This window comes from Gekko japonicus, unplaced genomic scaffold (assembly GCF_001447785.1).
Source record: "Gekko japonicus isolate JY-2015 unplaced genomic scaffold, Gekko_japonicus_V1.1 scaffold301, whole genome shotgun sequence".
Lineage (NCBI taxonomy): Eukaryota > Metazoa > Chordata > Lepidosauria > Squamata > Gekkonidae > Gekko > Gekko japonicus.
Window position 1 is genome coordinate 1,196,649 of NW_015175364.1, and position 20,634 is coordinate 1,217,282.

At 42.3% G+C, this 20,634-nt stretch overlaps 1 protein-coding gene across 1 annotated transcript in view; it reads right to left on the bottom strand.

The window, feature by feature from the left end:
- The window catches only part of PAG1 (phosphoprotein membrane anchor with glycosphingolipid microdomains 1), a 144,109-nt gene extending 124,469 nt beyond the window's left edge, over window positions 1-19,640 (bottom strand). Inside the window, exon 1 of the mRNA XM_015425437.1 lies at window positions 19,586-19,640. The gene's annotated coding sequence lies outside the window, so the exon portion shown is untranslated. The remainder of the gene's footprint in view (window positions 1-19,585) is intronic.
- Between the last annotated feature and the right edge of the window lie 994 nt (window positions 19,641-20,634).

Here is a 20,634-nt window from a genome sequence, read left to right on the forward strand (position 1 = left end):
TAAAATTGGCAGAAAAGTATAAGCAGTTTTAAAGTCTTCTATAGAAATTGCAAAATTCAGTACTCGAAGCAATCAAATTATGGGGACCAGCCACAAATACACTGTGCAGGCCTACAGCTTGTAAACAGAAGATTAATATTAATAATTTCTAAACCAAATCATACAAGCTCTTACCTGCTGAAAGAAATCCGCCTTGCATAAATTCAATAAGAAACATTCTCATAATCCTTATTGGAAACATGAGAGTGCTCTCTTATCTAAAACATTCTACCATGCAATTTATTTACTATTGATTACACTTTAATCCTCACTCTTCCTCCAAAGAGAACAGAACTTTGGTCCCCAGCTGGTTTTCTAGCCACACAATATACTGGCTTATTTTGGTGACAGAACTGCATGTGCCTTTGTACAATTCTCTGGGACATGTACAGGGTAATATAATGCAAAATGTTCAGGAACTTCTATTTTAACTTCAGGGTCTCTATTTAAATGCTGCTTCTCAAATCATCTTTAGGCCACACAGAAATGACCCCACATATCTAAAATGATTTCTCCCACAAGAGCTGTAGGATCAGGCTGCCTTGAATATCAATTCTAAGACAGATCCTGCAAAAAAATATTTCTAGTCAAAACAACTGATCAAAAATATTACACCAGAAACTGTCTGACAATATTACGATAAAAATATCTGATGACACTTTAAAGACTAACAAATGAATTCTGCCATAAATGGTTGTAAGATTTTGTTTGGCTAGCAGATAGGCATGTTTGACACAATGGCACCCAAGCTGTTCTGTGCCATACACTAGCTTTTGTGCCAAGCATCTGTCTCTAAGTTTCTTTCAAGAACAAAAAAGGGAAAGAAACTAAACCTAACAAAGAACTCCAAAACCAAACAAAGGTTAGTGGAAAGGAGGGCCAATATTAAAACCTTTACATAAAAAGAGGTACATGTATTTATTAATAATATCAAATTAAAACATATATAGGGGCCCAATTATAACCAATATATATAAAACATAACCATAACCAGGGCTAAAAGAGTTGACCTGACGCGTTTCGGCCGAATCGGCCTTCCTCAGAGGTCATACAAGTGTGGCTAGATGGTAAATAGTTACATTCATAAAAACACAATCAGGAATACATACAAACTATAAATTCAACAAGGACCATAAAGTAAATTGTTCAGAAGTAAAATAACCAGGCACAGGATAAATATGCACATGAAACCTTTTTAGTGCAATCACTAGCCCAGTGATTATAAAATCCACCTATGGTCCACAAATAACCTTCTTTGATTGTGTTGCCACAATATTCACAAGTAAAAAGCTGGGCTAGTGATTGCACTAAAAAGGTTTCATGTGCATATTTGTCCTGTGCCTGGTTATTTTACTTCTGAACAATTTACTTTATGGTCCTTGTTGAATTTATAGTTTGTATGTATTCCTGATTGTGTTTTTATGAATGTAACTATTTACCATCTAGCCACACTTGTATGACCTCTGAGGAAGGCCGATTCGGCCGAAACGCGTCAGGTCAACTCTTTTAGCCCTGGTTATGGTTATGTTTTATATATATTGGTTATAATTGGGCCCCTATATATGTTTTAATTTGATATTATTAATAAATACATGTACCTCTTTTTATGTAAAGGTTTTAATATTGGCCCTCCTTTCCACTAACCTTTCTAAGTTTCTTTCTACATTAGATCCTGAGGGCTTAAAGAGAGGGCAGCAAGCCAACTGTTTCAATATACAGGAAAGAAACATGTAAATATATTCAGAAATGAAGCTAGACCCATAGCACATATAAAATGGATGACTTTGCAGAAATGTTTCGTGAATTCATACAGTATGTTTTGCACTTCAGCTACACAATAATGAGAACATAGCAAGACACACACATGGCTGAGGTTCTGCCCTTCGGTAGGTACTAGCAAATACGGACATCTAAGACAACCAAGGACCAATTCCTGCTTGCAGCATCAGACCATGATCAAAGCACTGGTTGTGCTCAAAGAGCTAACTGTTCAGACTCTCTTTCAGTTCTTGTTATCAGTTTAGCTCTGATGGCAGTGTTAAAATCTCTAAACAGAATCTCTATGCGCCAATGTCCATTTGCTCTGCCGTCCTGGTAGCCTGCATACTAGTTCCTGAAATGGTGAGATTAAAGACATATGAACAAAATATGACTAGAGAATGACCAGTGTCCAGTAGGGATAACAGAAAGCAACTGAACGGAAACTGATTGAGTCTTCAAGATAAAAAAAATTAAGCCAAATTTTTGAAGCCCCTAAATTCAATGGAATTGAACACCAATAAAATGTCAAGAAGTTCTGCAGCAAATCAAGTTTATTTCGTTGGAAACTCTCTGCTTACGGCTTTGTGCTATGGTTGAGTTCTGTTCCCACGTTCTTGGAACATGAAGCCATCCATGAGTACAGCATTATCATTGTGGAATTAATGATATTCATGATATAATGGCTAGGCTCACTCAGAGGAAGTCACATCCTGTGGAAGCCAGGAAAGTTTTTTAAAAAAAAAGTTCAAAGAGGCCTTCTGGCTCAGGGGGTGGAGGAGATGGTTTTACTGGAACATTATTTAGCAATACAATTAAGTCTTGCTCTAAACCACTCTTAAGAGGGGGTTGGGGAACACCAAGGGATCCCTATCGGTAAGAGTGGGTTTTCCCTCAACCAAAACAACTTCACCCCAGCTTCTGAGCAGAGCCACCACCTCCTAAAGATGGAAAGCCCTTCCACTACGTCGTGACATCACCACTATGGCTACGAGGGTAGTCATAACATTCCCTGTGTGCTTATGTGGGCTAAGCAGAGGGCTGTTTGGTGTAATGATTTCAGTTAATTGGTTTGGTTCCTTTTAAATGTGTTGTTGCATGTAGCCGAGTTATAGAGTTTGCAGTTTGCAGTTAAGATAGTGAAGAATGTTTTGTTGAATATAGCAGATTTATAGGAGCATTTGGCAGTTTGAATTTAGTTGACTTACTGTTGAAGACTTCAGTAAAAGGAGGCTGTAGGTGAGAGCATTTGTTTGCATTTTTATGGGCCTCTTCCTGTCTCTTTGTCTCTTTGTTCTGACCGAGAAACCGACCATTCTGCCCCATTCCACTTTAGTTGTGAGTCGTAGAGGTTTGTCTGCTAACAAACTTTAAATAAAAAACCCAACAGTTCCTGTTCTTCAGATCTGGATTAAATATGCCTTTTCGCTGTTTCCATCTACATCGTCACGGGTGAGTAAAATTTTTTCATGTTAATGTGTAGCATACAGGCTTCCGGTCGGGCTAAGATGGTGGACTGACACACTTTCGCGATTGTGCGAAGTGAGCGACGGCCGCTTTTGACAGCTTGGGCAGTTTTTAGCCCAACGCATCGCTCCCCAGTGAGGGGGGGGGACAAGCAGGCAGCAGCGCCTAAGAGGGAGTGTGAGGTTGGCGTGATCCGGCTCCCGAAGGAGCCGTTTCATGCTTTGATCCCCTCCCCCGAAGAAGGCAAGTGCCAAGCAACTCTGCAGCGGCCGTTCGAGCCGGATTACCGGTTTAAGCTCTCTACCAGCCGACCTCTTGAAGATGGGCAACAACAGTAAGTGAAAAGAAGCAATGCGAAACCCGATTTGATCGTGCTAGATAACAATAAACGTGCCGCTTACCTGAACTGTGATAAGATAAAAATTGAAACAAGCAGTTGAGCGGGAAATGACCAAACATTCCCAGAAATCCGATTCCGGCAAAGAAAATAGTTGATTGAAGGCTTTAAAACAGTAAAAAAGAACATTGTTTAACATTCCTGCGGTGGGAATTGAGATATGTGCGCAGCCGAAAACCGAAACTGACGAACTGTATCGCGGGAGGAGCAGGCCGGTGTAACGAAAAAAATACTCCGAGGTGCTGGAACAGGAAGAGGAAGCCCTGAAAGAAGGGCTGAAGCCAACAGGAAGCCAACAGGAAGAGACTCGGAGCTACAAGAGAGCAGAACCGGAAGTGAGTGTATACGAACAGACGGGACCTGGAATACGGTAACCTGACCTACTCTATACCCGAATACCATAGAGAAGTTGCGCCCGACATTTTGAGGAGGACCTGACTTTAAATTTGACTTTAAACTTCTTTTAGAGGGTTTTTAAAAGCGAAAATAGAAGGGAATGGCTGATTGAAGGCTACCCTTTAGAAGAGACTGTTTGTTTGTGAATTTGCGCACCGCAGGAAAAGCACCAAAACGGAGACCAGAAGAGGACCGAAAAGAGCTGACTCTGATCCTGACGTTAAGCCAAAAGTGAGACCAAGAACTAATTCAACACCAACTAGGCTGACACCAACCCCCAAGATGTCAAAAGAGAGGGAGAAGGATAAGAAAGAGATGTATGCTGCCATGGAGGCAATGGAGAAAAGGATGCTGGAAGCAATACAAGCTATGGGAGAACAAAGTGAAAAAAGGATGGGGGAACAGATTGAAAAGCAACTGGAGGCACAAATGGCAAAGCAGACTCAGATTCATCTGAAACAACTTGAAGAGGTTCAGGAGAAGAACATAGCGGCAATTAAAGATTTGGTCACTACTGAGATAACTTCAATCAAGCAAGAAATAGAAGGAGTCAAAAAGGAGATTCAGGCTAATGCAACCAAAACTACGGAAGTGGAAGAGAAGATGCAACAAGTGGAAGAAAAACAGGATTCTTTGACTCAGCAATTTAGAAGATCAGAAACAATGATGGAGTTCAGAAGGATGCAAACCCATCTGAGATTCAGGGGCATTAAAGAGAAGGAAAATGAAGATATAAGAGATGAAATGATGAAGGCAATAACATCATATTTGGAAGAAGATGAAGGGACAATGGACTCTGATTTTGATTTGATATACAGAGTGAACTCCAGAATTGCAGAAAAGAAAAATTTACCAAGAGATGTTATTGTACAATTTGTAACAAGAACAACTACAGAAGATATTTTTAAGAAACAATTCACCGTCCCTTTTGAAATGGAAGGAAACAAGATTATGGTGATGAGAGAACTCCCCCGAGCAGTACTGCAAGACAGAAAAAGGTATAAGCCTTTGGTGGATAAACTGAGGACTTTGAATATTAGGTACAGATGGGAAATTCCACAAGGCTTATCCTTTACTTACAAAGGTGGGAGAGTCCAGATCAGGTCGGTGACGGATTTTTATAAATTTAAGGCGGACAATTCTGACGTCTTTGGAGAACTTTAAATTAAGAATCTACAATGGATTACAAATTGTTGTCATGGAACGTGAATGGATTAAATTCACCTAACAAGAGGAAAAGAATCAATTATTGGATACAAAAACAAAATTGTAACTTGATATGCTTGCAAGAAACTCATATTAGAAAACTGGATGCCAAATATTTAAAAAATGTTAAATTGGGATTAGAATTTTATTCCTCGGCCTTAAATAAGAAAAAAGGTGTGGTGATATATGTGAAAAAGGATTTACAACCTAAAGAAATTTTCAAAGATTTGGAAGGAAGATATGTGGGTGTGGAAGTGATGATTCAACAGAAAAAGACACTGGTGGTCAATATATACGCACCCAATGGAGCAAAAGAAAAGTTCTTTAAGGACTTAACTGAACACCTACAAGGACAAACTTATGATCAAGTTATTTTGGCCGGAGACTTTAATGGAACTATAGATCGGCTGGATAGACAATCACAAAAAGGCAACGAAATTAGTGGAAAATTGCCAAAGAACTTTTTTGAACTAGTCAAACAGGAAAAACTAGAAGATGTGTGGAGGAAATGGAACCCAACGCAGAAAGATTTTACTTTTTATTCCAATAGACATTGCTCTTTTTGGTAACTGGAGATTATGATTGAAGTTTGCTGTATGTGAAGACGTCTTACCTAAGTATGAGTTTGTGCATATTACAATCTCATGCTGTGTCTATGGTAAATAAAAAGTAATACTGAAAACCATTAGTTATTACCCTCTTAGTATTATTTGACAATTTATGCTCACATGCAAAGTGGGGATGACAGCTGTGTGATGATCCACATTCATTGTTCTGTCATCTTTGATGCAAGCAGTGTGCTTTTAAGTGTCCTTTGAAAATTCTAGTCTATAAGGCTGGCTTTAATACTGAGCAGAAGAAGGGGATGTGCAGAACCCCCCAGTTCCTCCCCTATTATATGCTTGTAAAATAAACGAAACATACACTCAAATATGCAAGGGAAACTGAACTCAGTAACACTGTAAGCTAGTATGAAGTGTCTGGAATACTGCAGTGAAAGAATCAAGAGAATATCTTGTTGGGTACACGAGAAACTGCAAGTTAAAACACTTGTGACAGTAGCTGGAAACTGCAGAGCTCAGGGAATGTTATGCCTTCCTTTGATGACGTCAAGACGTAGTGGAAGGGCCTTCCATATAGGAGGTAGTGGCAGAGCTGGGGCTGTTCGCCCGAAATGTTATGCCTTCCTTTGATGACGTCAAGACGTAGTGGAAGGGCCTTCCATATAGGAGGTAGTGGCAGAGCTGGGGCTGTTCGCCCGAACCAGGAGCTAGGATGGCCTGTCAGGTGCTGAGGTGGAAGTACTATAACACCAACTCAAAATCTTTTCACTTTCCATTCCAGATCAGGATGTAAGCCACACCTTTGACAAAACGTGCACACAGACAAATTTAGTTTGAGAAAATCTGTAATACTACAATAACAGTCAATTTACTTATACAGTCAGAGAGCAAAAGGAAGTGTGTAACTGTCTAAATAAATGGCTTACATTACTTTTGCCAAAAAGCCACATGATAGAAAACCTACCCTGACCTGGATGGCCCAGGCTAGCCTGATCTGGTTTACCAAGCTAGTCCAGGGTCGCTAGACAGAGGCAGGCAATGGCAAACCACCTCTCAATGTCACTTGCCTTGAAAACCCTAGGGGGTCACCACAAGTCAGCTGCAACTTGATGGCACTTTTCAGCACCACCACCAGAAAACTTAAAACACAGCTGGGACTCAAAACCATTTTAGCTTTCGTGAACCGCAATGGCATCCAACTTCCCAGAGAGAAGAATCACACTGACCATCCTCTCCAAAAGACTAAAATTTTATTTGTTTTGGGGAAATTTGTGGGCTGCCTCTCCAGACCTATTTGAGGCAGTTTGCAACTAAAAAAATCCTGATCAAGACAACAAAAACAATAGGTAGAGCTACCAGTGCAAACCCAAAGCATACAGTTCTTCTAAAACTGGGTAGACTAAGTCAATCTAAAATGATTAAAGCCACTGAAGATTCCAGTTTTCAAGAGATACCATAAACCCTTCCAAGTTCAAAAAAAATACATACCCCAGATGTAATTTTAGGAAGGATTTGTGAGAGTTTCCAACAACTATCATGATCAACAGTAAAACGATGTTTGTTTAAATTACACTGAGTCTCTGTCAACAGGCAGCCCTGCTCAAGAAACCTGACCCAGGGCATTAAACATGCATTCCATTGCAGACACAGCATGTCAAAGCAAAAGGTCAGTACACTGCATTATTAAAGTCCAATCTGTCTTTCAGAAAAGGTAGGGTTACAAGCGTGCACTGCCACACTTCTGGAAAACACCTTTCCAGCACAGCCAGATGTAAAGGAACAGCTTCAGGCCAAGTATTTACTTTGCACATTTACTTGCATATATCCCTGAAGTGCCTCCCTGCATTCTAGGCCATTTATAGGTGGCATGCTAAGGATACACACACACTAAACAACCATTGACAAAAACATGTACTGCACCTAAAATGTAAAAGAAAGAGTACAGTACGTGATAGACAATAAGGCGTGCTCCAAACCCTTTTATCCAAAACCCAGACAGACAAATTGCAGAAAATAGATGAATTCATGATCCAGTCACGTAAGAGATGTCCCATTTTTGTTAATACCAAAAGGCAGAGAGTGCCCTCAACTATACCAGTCAGGTGTTAGGGCAGCTCCACACTTCTCATGTGTCCATTGATGATCCCTGTAATAAGCACAAAAGTGTTGACATCTACACTTGCATACACAACTGGAAATCCTGCTCAGGCACTCAATTCCTTGGATGAAGTTCTCTTCACAGAACGGGAAATGCTGTAATGCAGGCATGTCCAACTTCGAACAGGTAGTGATCTATTTTTTTCTGGCCAAAAGTGCCGGTGATCTACCACCATGAAAATAAAGTTTCAAATTAGTTTCAAATTAGATTTTAACCCACTAAAGTTGGGTTCCACTGCCCCCCTCCCATTTATAATGCACCTTCTGTCATTTAAAGGTAAAGGTTCCCTTGCCCGAAAGCCAGTCAAATCCGACTCTAGGGTTGCGGTGCTCATCTCCGTTTCAAAGCCGAAGAGCCAGCGCTGTCCGAAGACATTTCCGTGGTCATGTGGCCAGCATGACTAAACACCAAGGCACACGGAACGCTGTTACCTTCCCACCGAAGTGGTACCTATTTATCTACTTGCAATTTCTTGCTTTTGAACTGCTAGGTTGGCAGGAGCTGGAACTAGAGACAGGAGCTCACTCCGTCATGCGGCAACTCGGGTCTCGAACTGCTGAACTACCGACCTTCCACAGCCTGCAGTTCAGCGTCTTAACCACTTGAGCCACCGCAGCTCCTTCTGTCATTTACTAGTAAGCAAAATAAGCAAAAACAAAACAGAGACGAAGATCAAGAAAGAACTGCAAACCAGGAGACCAAGTGGGGCTGGTGATCTACCTCTGATCCCTCCGCGATCTACTGGTAGATCGCAATCGATCTGCTAGACATATCTGCTGTAGTGTTTTTCAGAAAATCTTGAAAAAGCATTAGAAATCTTTTCTAATTCTGCCACGTTTGGGGTCAGAATGATAAAGTAAAAAATCATGATTGTATCCACACACACCCAGCAGCAGAAAGACACCTCTGTTTAAAGGGGGAAATTTCCCTTCCCACTACAGTCCTCCATTCCCTCTCAGGCTATTTATTAGGGCCTCTTAGGAGTAGAATTTTGGGAGAATCAATGGAAAAGTGGAAACATCCCAGTCTGTGAATGCAACATGCAGTTCATTAGATTTCCCTAGGATTTGTGTGTACATGGGTGTTTCCTAAGCTGACAATACCATCTGAAAGGAATCATAACAACTGTCATATCACAATGGCTTAGCATTAAGCCCTGCCCATACTAGACTCTGATAACATTCCTTTACTAATTCATTTACTAAAACTCATAAAGCAATTTCAAAGCAGCATATATAATACAACAAGGATGGGCCCTGCCTTATTCACAAATCACAAATCTACACTGTCTTTGCAGAAACACTCTACAGCTTTGGCAAACAGCTACTCCAGTACAACTGTCAGACCAAAAAACATAAAACATAACAGTAGAGATGTAAATAATGAAGCTATAGGTCCAACAGTTGTACTGGAGCAGCTGTTTGCCAAAGCTGTAGAGTGTTTCTGCAGAGACACTTGCAAATATTTACCACTGCTATAGAATAAGCTGTCACTGTGAAACGTCATAAGCATTCAGTTTATATTTTTGTCAAATGCATAGGGAGAGATTGCTGCCTATGAAGGTTAAAGATGTTACATCTATGCCAATCAATCAGTCTGACCCACAAAACATTTGTGTCAAGTATGTGCATTTATGTCAACTTAGCCACACAATCTGCTTACAAGCATGTACATCTGCTAAAGTAGGTTTCAGGATAGCCACACAAAATAGATTTTGAAAGTACGTATGTATTTTATTCCAGGAAGTCAAGATTATATTTTTAGCTACAACTGGAGATAATGGAGATGAAGATTTGAAGTCTTATCTATATAAAAGGGAAACACAGGGACCATGATAACCACCATATCAGGTGATCAGAGGAGCCAGCAAAAGATTATGCAATGATGCTAGAAAGTCAGTTCCACAACATCAAAATTCTTATCTGTTAACTTGTTAGGGACACATATATCAGGACCTAACAGTGGCATGCTAAGAAGAGTTATACCCTTCCAAGCCCTTTGCCTTCAATGGACTTAGAAGGGTGTAACTCTGCTTAGAATTACACTTTTAAGTCTTTTTAGGCAAACTATCAAGACACTATTTGAGCTTCTTCAGGCACAAAACAACAGATCTCACATTATTTAAAAGGTCGCATTCTGCACAGAACTAAAGTGCTTTTCAAGATGACTAATATGTGTATAAACAGCAATAATCAATACATGAAGAATTGTAACATAAGTACCTCAGACAAGGTTCCATAGTTAATCCACTGGTGGATCAAAGGTAATAGCAATGTTTATCCATGCAACCAGCAGCCACCCAACTATGCATGGATCCTCCAATATACAAGATGCCACACACATTTTGCATGTGCATACAGCTCTGGTATGAATGAGCCAATGAATGGTTTTTTCAGGAATCTGGTTTGTGCATACTAAAGCCATCTACACATGAAAAACACACATTCACCCTGTTCAGACAACATGACAACTTATATTAGGAGCATCATGCATACCCTGTGTTCTCGATATGCACAGCTCCTGGTATGCATGGAGGTAACTGCTCAAACGGATACCCATTGCTTACAAATTGATCAAGTAGATTTATCAAGATGCATCTTCCTTGAGAGCCAGTATGACGTAGTGGTTAAGAGCAGAGACCTGGGTTTGATTCTCCGCTCCTCCTCCACATGAAGCCTGCTGGGTGACGTTGGGCTAGGGTAGCCAGGTCCCCCGGGGGGGTGGGTGTTTGCCTGTTCAAAGGGCCCCCAACCCACCGGCCCACACTCCATCATAGAGTTTTCAAGCTGAATACTAGAGCATCCACCAGAAGCATGCCTGGTGTGATGACATCACTTCCGTGTGATGCCATCGCGACATGCACAAATGTCCCAGACCAGGACCAACTCCACCCCCCCAAGCCAGAAAAGGTAAGGGACCTGGCAACCCTACATTGGGCCAGTCACAGTTCTCTCAGAACTCTCTCAGCCCCACCTACCTCACAAGGTGCCTGTTGTGGGGAGAGGAAGGGAAGGTGATTGTAAGCTGTTTTGAGACTCCTTAAGGTAGAGAAAAGCTGGGAATAAAACCCAGTTCTTCTTCTTCCTTCGTTTGCTCTGTGTGTGTTTGTGAGTTGTTGTTTTTTTAAAGAAAAAGCTTTTATGAACTTCTGTTGATTATATATTATAAAAAACCCACCTTGGCTCATGGGATGCAGGCATGTCAGTATTTTAAAATTAAAAAATAAATAAGAACCTTTGAGTCAGCCAAAGGACTTCTTCAGGTACAATAAAAAAAATCGGCTCTGCGTAACCATGCAACAATTTCCTGCAGGACCACAAGCTCAACAGCACCGGACACAACATTTGTTTAAATGTAAAGTATGCAAATCTACAATTTGCATAAGATATATAATAATGAAAACTCAGCATACTTCTATCTTTTCAAATATGTAACTGAAGCTAGTTCTAGATCCTGGATGAAACAGGAAACCTGGCCAGTCTTGATTGTGGTTACTCTTGCTGCAGTCATTAACAGTTAACCACAGCTATACTCAGCAGGGAATTCACACTCCAGAAGAGAGGAGGTGGGACAGAAACTTGCAAACTGTACTTGGCAATGTTATACCTGCAAGGGGTGTATAATCAAATAACTGCACATGCAAATACAATATTTGTGAGCATCCTACCAGTAAGGCAGTAGTGGTTTCTAAAACATTTGCACTTCGACCATCTCAGTCAGGAGCAGAGTGTAAAATATACCTTAATTTTGATGACATGGAGAGGGAAAGGTTTTTTAATGCTCTTTAGGGGACAACATATACAGTACTTAACTTCTTGCCTCAAGTTCAACTTATTTTATTGGCTTATGCATGATTAGTTAACACGTAACAACAGTATTTGAGACATATGAAATCTGGAAGTATAACTGCGCAACATAGCGCTCCCAGTCCTATGCCAGCAACCCTGTGCACTTTTGAGAGGTGGAAGGAGGGGAGGGGAGGGGAGGGGGAGCATTGTTGACACAGAGACATCACTTCCAGGTGATCATACAGAAGTAACATCACATCTGCGATTCTCTAGGAAGGGGAGGGGGAGGAGAAGATTGGATTTATACCCTGCCCTTGTATCAGAACAGCTTACAAACTCCTTTCCCTTCCCCTCCCCACAACAGACACCCTGTGAGGTAGGTGGGGCTGAGAGAGCTCTTTCAAGAACTGCTCTTTCAGAACAGAACTGCTCTGACAGAACTATGGCTTGCCCAAGGTCATCCAGCAGCTGCGAGTGGAGGAGTGGGGAATCAAACCCAGTTCTCCCAGATAAGAGTCCATGCACTTAACCACTACACCAAACTGGTTGGAGGAAGTACACCCCAACCTCTATGGTAAAGAAGACAATCAATACTGGAGGAATTCCTAGAGTGTCACTTTTCAATAATGGCTCCCATCTTGTGGATTTAGCTTCATGAGTAGGTGGGGAAGTGCCATCTTTGCAAGTTTTTAAAGAGATGTTGTGAAGATACAGCTCTTAGTGGCATTTGAGCTGCTGGTATTTTCTTGCCCGGGGCGAGAGGAGTAAATGGGGTTTTGTTGCATTATTTATGGCTTTATTTTAGCAACCTTGAGCCACAAAGGGAAGACGGAATATGACTATTTTAATAAGTAAATAAAATACAGCATTCAGAAAGTGGAACTAAATCTTTAGTTAGGTGTAGTAAAAGGGCTTGGGGCTCAAACAGTGACCCTTTGTATAAGATTTGAGAGGTTATATCAAGTCCCCATTTTCATCTTTGAAATGTTACTATTACATAAGTTCAAAATCACTTGTACTAAGGCTGCCTTTCTTCTTTAAAGCAATTTCTCCTGAAATCAAACTGAGACAACAACTATTTCATTCATCCTTTTCTGTGAGGCTAAAATTGCTGCTCCGTTTCCACTTTTACCAAAGAATGCAGGAAAGCATTTCTCCCCTGCAATTTTCCTATAGTTCAGAGGTCCTGGTTTATTTAACCATCTCATACATGAATGGGGTGATATGCCTGGGAACAAACAACAGCAGAATGCCACCCCAGGGCCAATCCAGAGAATTCAATGAAAGCCCCTTGTTGAGACAAACAAAACTGCAGCTCTTTTTAACAATTTCTGGGTTTGATTATGAAGTATTTTTGGTTTAAAAAGCAGACTCCAGATGGTGCCGTCTACCAAATTAAAATCATTTTAATGGTTGGTTAAAGGTGAGCTTAAGTTACTTAATGGAGTCCTTGGGAAACTGATGCACAAACTCACCCTTTCCCCTTATATTCCCCCCCCTCCCTGTCATTAAACTTCCTTGCTATTAGCTTTATGCAGAGCTCTGGGTATTGAGATGCATTAAGAACTAGACTGCAGATTAATTTTTCATTAAATGGTTTTTTTTTACAAAACGTATTAGAGAAAACTATTTATGTGCATTTTAAGGATTCAAATAAGCTGTCTAGCTTTGCATACATACAAGCAGTTCCAGTAATGAATTTAGCTAACATTCAGGCGAACGTCCACACTGACACACCGGTGACAGTGTTTAAGCCAGGCAAGCTGAAAAATGAGGTCTTCTATATAACGGAGTTGCAAGAAGTCATAAGTACAAGTTAAAAACTCAGTTTAGTATTTTGTTCCTTGAAGCACCCAGACATATACAAATCTAGAATTTATTTATTTAAATCATTTTATCCAAACTTTCCATCCAATCAGGGCCCTCAAGTCAGCAAAACTTTAAACCACAGAACAGTTTCTGTTGTCAGTGGACCATAATAGTTAGAGTGTCGGGCTAGGATCTGGAAGATCAAGGTTCAAATCCCCACTCTACCTTGGAAGCTTGCTGGATGACCTTGTCTCAGCCTAACTCACTTCATAGGGATGTTGTAAGGATAAAGTGGAGGAGAGGAGAATGACGTTAGCTGCTTTGAAACCCCTTTGGTCAAAAAGACAGTGTAAAAATGAAACAAAATTAAACTTGTATGGGTTTTCTCATAAGCAAACATTGAAAACAGTCACATAGACCCTTTTCACGTTACCATTCTAAACTGGATTTGTTGTTGGCCTGATTTCAACTAAAGCGATACAGGGATCGGGGTTTCATGCAACAAATTTCCTTCTGTTAATGAGCCATCTCTGAAGCACCATGGTCATTTCAAACAGTGGCACTTTCCCCCCACTCTTTTTCACCATGCGATCTTCCTCAGACTTTTTTAATGCTCTAAATTGAACACTAAGCACTATAGTGCTATATTGGTATAGCACCAATATAGCACTTTAGAGCTACAGCAGCACCACTGAGATGCCTTGATCTCATTGAGTCAATGGAGTCACAGCATCTCAATGGTGCTCCTATAACACTAAAGTGCTATATTCGTTTAGCGCTATAGTGTTCAACTTAGAACATTAAAAAAAAGTCCGAGGAAGACTGCACAGCAAAAAAGGATGGGGGGGGGGAGCACTATGGACATTTTAAACAGCACACCACAGTGATTCAAAAAGCGCAATGATGGAGTAGAGAACAGGAAAAAGTCGTTTCCCTCAAAAGCAGCTCAACCACGCTTTGCTAACCCGACACAAGTAGGTTTGTATGAACAGGTAAATAAATTCTGCTAGCAGTCGGTTACTAAAATGGGTCTCTCTGAAATGGCGGGGGGGGGGGAAACATTAGCGACCAGTTACTAAAACAGAAAACAAAGGCAGTTTGTAAAGTGCCATAGTGTAAGGGAAAGGCCACTTAGCCTTTCCCAAAAGGTACTTGGTGTACAGCAAGCTTAAATCCTAGCTCCTCAGAAGAAACATCCAAACAAAAGCACCTTCAGAAGATGATGTTATTGCTGCTCTTTGAAAAGCAATTCTCAAAACCAACATGACTGGAAGAGAATTTGATAAATAAGTACTGTAGGAATGGAACAAGAGAACAGAATTGCTCTTAACACTGACAAAGAACTGCTGAGTTGATATTTCTTTCTTTAAAGTATAGTGCGTGAGATGACTAGAGTCCAGGAGCCGACACAAATGGGCAAGGGCAGATGCATACCTCCACCACGTGCCTCCCAAGGGGTACAGACTCATGCGAAGACTGAAGCAGCATGTTTGAATTGGTCCTCTTATCCAGAGGGCACTTTTCATTGGCACCATCCCAATACTGCACAGCATTAAGTACTACGAAGCATTTCTTTATTACTGAACTGCAACAGTGGAACAGTAGTTACTTTCATATCATTCCAAGTAGTTAAGCTAAAAGAATAATTTAAAAACATTTAGTACTGACTTTGATTGGAACACCTCTAAATACATCATAGCATTCCCCACAAAAGTACATTTTGAAACTGAGCTGTCAGAAACGCCTCTTGTGTTTTCCTACACTAGTTGATTGGTTGCTTGTGTTATCTGAATGCCTGCTCCTTTTACAAAGTTAATCAGCTCAAGTATTCAGCACCAGTGAAGATATATTACCCTGCTTAAAGCCAAATCTCTAGGTGACAGATCAGAACAAAAGGTTAAAGAGCTCTAGTATTCAAAGTGCTACAGTGCAACCACTTATAAATCACTGGTGGTGTATGTAGATAATTAGGTCTATTAGTTTTGTGCAGTTTGAAAGCATACGCTTTTTCTGTTGCATGACTTGTTAGGCAGTTCCCCCCTGAAATAGTGAGGGAAGTATTTATAAAAGGAAAGAACCCCACCTCCCTTCTCACACACAAAGCCACGCATGCAGGGAGTGACCATATTTCCTTCTATCAGCAGCCCTTTGAGCCTCATAGGGTGCCACTCTAAGAAGTCCCTTGACCTTTATCCTGCTATTCTGGGGGCCTGGAAAACATTAGATGGCTCCATGCATGAGTAGAACACTCACAGAATCACAGAGTTAGAAGGGGGATCTCCAGGGACATCTAGTTCAACCCCCTGCACAATGCGGGGAATTCACAAATATCTCCCACACACACATGCACACCCCAATGAGCCCAGTTCTGTGCCCAGAAGATGACAAAAGACCTCCAGGCTCCCCAGCCAAACTGGCCTGGAGTACAATTGCTTCCTGACCCCAAAGCGGTGATCAGTATTTCCCTGGGCATGGGCCACAAGAACTAAGTACTGAGGCAACCCTTCCTGTCCTCCCTCTCATGATCTGCCTAAGTTCACAGAATCAGCATTGCTGTCAGATGGCCATGTAGCCTCTGTTTGAAAATCTCCAAAGAAGGAGAGCCCACCACCTCCCAAGGAAGCCTATTCCACTGAGGAACTGCTCTGTCAGGAAGTTCTTTCTAATGTTTAGCCAAAAACTCTTTTGATTTAATTTCAACCAGTTGGTTCTGGTCCGATCTTCTGGGGCAACAGAAAACTACGCACCATCCTCTATATGACAGCCCTTCAAGTTCTTGAAGATGGTTATCATATCATCTCTCAGTCATCTCCTCTCCTCTTGAAGAGGCTACTTTGGATACTTGGGTACAGATGTTCAATGTATGCCAAAAAATATCTTAAACATTTTCAACACACAAGCTTAGTGCAAGCATAAACCACAGTTATAGCTAACCAGGTTTGTTGTTTGAGACTTGTTCAATCCAAGCCCAATTGCATTTTTTGTCTAAGAACCATTGCTGTTAGATTCAAATGTCATCAAATCTTGTAATCTGCTTATTAATGGCCTAAAAAGCTTTTTATCACACTTGTATATCTTCCTTGGGTCCCAGTAAGAAAGACAAACTGTAAATGAAAATAAGAATATAAAGGCAGACTACCTTGATATGCGCTTGTCACTTTGCACATACAACCTGCAGAGACAGAAAACCCTAACTATGGTTTGCTCAGTGCATGTTATACTTAACTATAGCTTTTGCAAATCATGGTTAGCAAACCCACTACAAACCATAGAGTCCACATCTTTACTTATACTCAGCCCTTAAGCGTGATTTAGATATTTCAATGAAAGACTCAACCATGGTTAAGAAAGCAAACCCTAGGCATAAAACTCAACCACGGTTAAGAAAAACAAAGCCATTGTTTCCACTGCTTTACATACAACAAATAATAATTTTATTTTTCTGGCCCTGGCAAAGAATATTAGATTTTTCAGACATCAGTTAGAATCAACAGCACATCCTTACACTGTGATTGACTGTGAGTATGTTCTCTTTTTCACTACACAAGTAGTTCAGTAGCTAATTTATTGTCAAGGGTTACCAATATTGGCAGCAGCTGTCTGTAGCACATCTTACAGTTTAAGTGTGGCAGGAACATAACTAGCACACTAATTCAGGGCATCATCCTATTTCCTTTCTGTGTCAATGTTAAAAACAAAACAGTACCCAAGACTGATAATAGGCTTTAATTAGGATATTCTCCTTCATTTGCTACCCTATTACCTCAGTGATGACTCTTAAATCATAACCATAACTTTTGGTGAAAATGATTACTACTGTTGGCAATTATGGACACATGCGGTTGTATCTAGCTAGGATCCACTACATGCTTTTGACAATGTAGGCTCCAGTCTGCAGAAATTTATGCTAGAAGATAAACAGGCTAGTCTTTAAGACTCCTGTTTATTTTTGTGGTGCTCTATTGGCACCATAAATATAGCCACAAGTTATAGATAGGGACTCTGGGGCAAGTGATGCTCTGTCATCTTGGTGCTTGGGGGGGGGGGGTCAACAGTGGGAGGGCTTCTAATGTCCTGGCCCCACTGGTGGACCTTCTGATGGCACCTGATATTTCTGGCCACTGTGTGATACACTGTGTTGGACTGGATGGGCCTTTGGCCTGATCCAACATTGGCATCTCTTATGTTCTTATGTTCACCATGGCTTGAAAGAGAAATCCCAGATCAGCTAGCTACACAAGGTACCTCAGCCCTATGGACATCAAATCATGAACCAAAACTGGAAAATATAGTCAGCTTCCTTTTGTAGACCTGCTGTTGTTGTTGTTGTTCAGTCGTTGTTGTTCAGCCACACAGTCGAGTCCGACTCCTCTCAACCCCATGGAGCACATCACACCAGGCCCTCCTGTCTTCCGTTGTAGACCTGCTAGCTACAACTAGTGATGATGGGTACAAAAATCTTGAGCAGATTTACTTGAAAATGAAATCAAGTAGGACTTACTTCCAAGCAGAAAACAAACCAGGATCACACATAATTTGCCATCAGTTATACAGATCTGGCAGCAATCCATTAGGTGCCACATGATTTGAGATTAGATAATCTGGTGCAGAATAATCCTTCCATTTTTAGTACTATAGAAAATATCACATACTGCATGTATGCAGTGTCCTTTCACCTTTCCCTTTCACATCTACTACAACATCTGATGGAGTTTCCCCTCTATGCGACTGTAAAAATCTTCCATTCCCCCACCCCATAGAAACCTTCCAATTTAAAAGATACTACAGTGCCCAGGACAGCCAGCTACGACCCACCCATCCAGGAGTACTTTAACTGAAATCAGTGGACTAGCTAACACAAAAGCACTTTACCAAAGACAATTAAAGGCACAAACTGTTGTCAGTTTACCTCTCAGTCCTAAACCCTGCTATCTGACCTCCGTAGTATTTACTTCCAAGTAAACACACAATCTCCAAATCCCTGGTTTTGAAGGGGGGGGGGGGAGATTATAAAACTCAACGGCATTTAAACAAATAACATGAGATTCAATTGCTTCATGGATAGCAACCTCAGGAAATACCTGCAGATATTATAACCCTTTCTTAACCCTGCTATGTCCCCCCTCCCCCCTCCTCAATGCAAAGCAACATTATTATTCAGTATTATAAAACAGCTGTTCGTGGGTGCACAAGTTTTTACAATCCCTATCTAATTTATCCTGTCCCTTATTTCAAGCTAGGTTGAGAGAAAGGGTTTTCTCCAGACCACCCAGTGAGTTTCATAGCTACGCAGGATCCACTACACAGGGCACAGTCTTGCAATCTGCCATCATTTAAATTACAAGATGTTGTCAGTGAGAGCGCACCACAAACCTAAGCACATCGACACTGAAGTAATCTCAGTTATTTTAGTGAAAGCCACTTCTAGCTGAGCATGCGGGTTACCAAGAACACAAATTTAAAGATCTAAATGCTGTTGCAGTTAATGCGGCAAAGCTAGACATACTTAATAGGGACCAATCACCAAGGGACACAGGGAGAGAGAGAGATACTTCCAAGCAAGCATGCCTTGGATAAAGCGGCAGATGTCCTTTGGATCACAGCAAAGTTGGAATGCTCAAGTCACTGGTTTTGGAAACAGACTCATAGAACACAATGGGATCCCATTGAGACAACTCAGAAGTAAAGTACCGCGTGGCTCTTGGTTTCTCAACAGCCATATTCACCAAGCTATTTATGCTCTCACACACACCACACCACTTCAGTGGAACAAATAACAGTGGTTCACCTGTTAGAGATTGACCTTTTCCTAAGAAGTAATGCCACCAGGAACTCCGGACAGCCAACTCTTCCCCTTCCTTTTGCCCTTCCAAGTAAGAGCCCTTCATTTTAACCCCAAACTGCAAGGATTTATGAAGTTAGGGCTCAATCCTGAGTCCCTTTCCAAGACGAAAGTCAAAACTCCCAAAGACTCTGTCCCTACGATTCCCTGCATTAGCATTACCTGGGACTTCTCTAGCAGTAGAGCAGCGCCCCTGGACCCCTGCGAAGCGCCTCGCTCTGACACCCGACCCATTCCCCCTTCACACACCGCGGTTAAAGGGGGTCCGGCCTTCCACCGAGCACCGCGCTCCGGCACCTCTCCAAAGCGAAAACAACAAAAACGCCTTCTCAACTTACCGGGGTTGCAGCCAGCTGCGGAAGAAATGTTGCGGCGGGGGCGCGGAGTCTTCCTCGGTCTTGTGGCGCCGCGCCCCCGGCGGCGGCCGCTGGTACTACAGAGCCAGGCTGCGGATCCCCACGCTGCTCAAGGCTGCAGCCTCAGTCTGTGCGTGGGTCCAAACGGAGCCGGTCCCGGCAGCGCCGAGCCCAGGGTGCCCCTCCGTTTCTCGGCGCCCGTCAAACGGCGAACAGGGAAACAAGGGAAGGCAGCGCGTTGCAAGCAAAGTAGGGAGGGAAAGGAGGCTTTCGAAGCGCGGGGCACAAGGGGAAGGGAAGGGGGGGCGGGCAGGCAGGCAGCGAGGGAGTCCTTCACGCAGGAGAAAAACTGGCAGAAGCGGCCTCGCTCGCAGCAGCAGTAAGAGGAGGAGCGGGGTAGCGCAGGAGCATCGCCGGCAGTGCGCATGAGCGCCAGTGCCGAAGACTCCGCACCACAGGCGCTGCTGCTGGCGGCGGGGGAGGAGGCAGACGAGGGACCGCGGCGGGTGCCTTTCGCTCAAGGCGCGGTGAGCCCTCCGCCAGCCGCTTTCCTCTGGCCTGCCCTGGCACACGGGTAGAAAGCGGACTCTCTGCTTGCACGCACACGCGCCGCATCAGGGGACATTTGGACGGAGTGAGTGGTGGCCGTGCAAGACAGGCCGTTTGCAGAACGAGCATCGCCTCTCTCGGCAAGTTTCGGCCAGGTCAACGTCACAAACACTGCAGCTTCCAGGCGGAGGCTTTCTTAGTTTGAACGCGAGGTCTTTAGCACCTCTGGGCAGCGCAAACCACGCGCGGTCGCGGAATGCAGCCCTTTCACTTAGCAGGCCTTTGGCGAAGATGCGCGGACATGCT